The 306-nt window shown below is 42.2% G+C and overlaps 1 long non-coding RNA gene across 1 annotated transcript; it reads right to left on the bottom strand.

Annotated features, from left to right (window-relative positions):
* Positions 1-64: 64 nt before the first annotated feature.
* LOC104775497 lies at positions 65-297 on the bottom strand. Its single transcript, XR_765954.1, has 2 exons — positions 244-297; positions 65-154 (listed from the first exon to the last, which is right to left on the bottom strand). It is a non-coding gene; the product is annotated as an uncharacterized LOC104775497 (long non-coding RNA).
* Between the last annotated feature and the right edge of the window lie 9 nt (positions 298-306).

The raw sequence follows: 306 nt of genomic DNA, 5'->3' as shown, positions 1-306 counted from the left end.
ACTCAAACAAACTACAAAACACGGCAACAAAACAGAGACTGCAACGGAGATCACCATCTGTCTGTATGCTTCATTCGTTGAAGAAGGCGAAGCCAAGGGCGAATCAATGGCAGTTATATTTCCTGTGATATTACCCGCCATTGTTCTGTTAAATCTGCAAAAGTAACAACAACATCAGCAAATAAGATTCGTTTGTGTGGTTGCATAGTCGCAAGATTGAGTAAACCAAGAGAGAACTCTCACCCGGTGGTAGCCGGAGCAATCATGTACAAACAGTTACCATAACCTGCAATTTTGAGAGCTCAA

The sequence above is a fragment of the Camelina sativa genome, unplaced genomic scaffold (genome assembly GCF_000633955.1).
Source record: "Camelina sativa cultivar DH55 unplaced genomic scaffold, Cs unpScaffold16757, whole genome shotgun sequence".
Classification (NCBI taxonomy): domain Eukaryota; kingdom Viridiplantae; phylum Streptophyta; class Magnoliopsida; order Brassicales; family Brassicaceae; genus Camelina; species Camelina sativa.
This window is presented reverse-complemented; position numbering and strand designations above follow the sequence as displayed.